Below are 223 nucleotides of genomic sequence, written 5' to 3'. Positions count from 1 at the left end.
GCACCCAACATGCCTCGTGAGAGATGGTTCTGAGGGGTAGCCCACGGGTCCCCCACCCCTGGGTGACAAGCTGCCAGAGGGGAAAAACTTTATTTATTTTTTTTTTTAATTTTCTTCTGGGGGGAAGGGATGTAGACATGCAAAAACAGCCAGAAACAGCCAGCCCAGGCCGATTCTTCTGCTGAGGTTTCTTCTTTCTCTTGCAGATAAGATATCTACCCCC

Source organism: Pterocles gutturalis, unplaced genomic scaffold (assembly GCF_000699245.1).
Source record: "Pterocles gutturalis isolate BGI_N339 unplaced genomic scaffold, ASM69924v1 scaffold35828, whole genome shotgun sequence".
Taxonomy (NCBI): Eukaryota; Metazoa; Chordata; class Aves; order Pterocliformes; family Pteroclidae; genus Pterocles; species Pterocles gutturalis.
Note: the sequence above shows the minus strand (reverse complement) of the source record.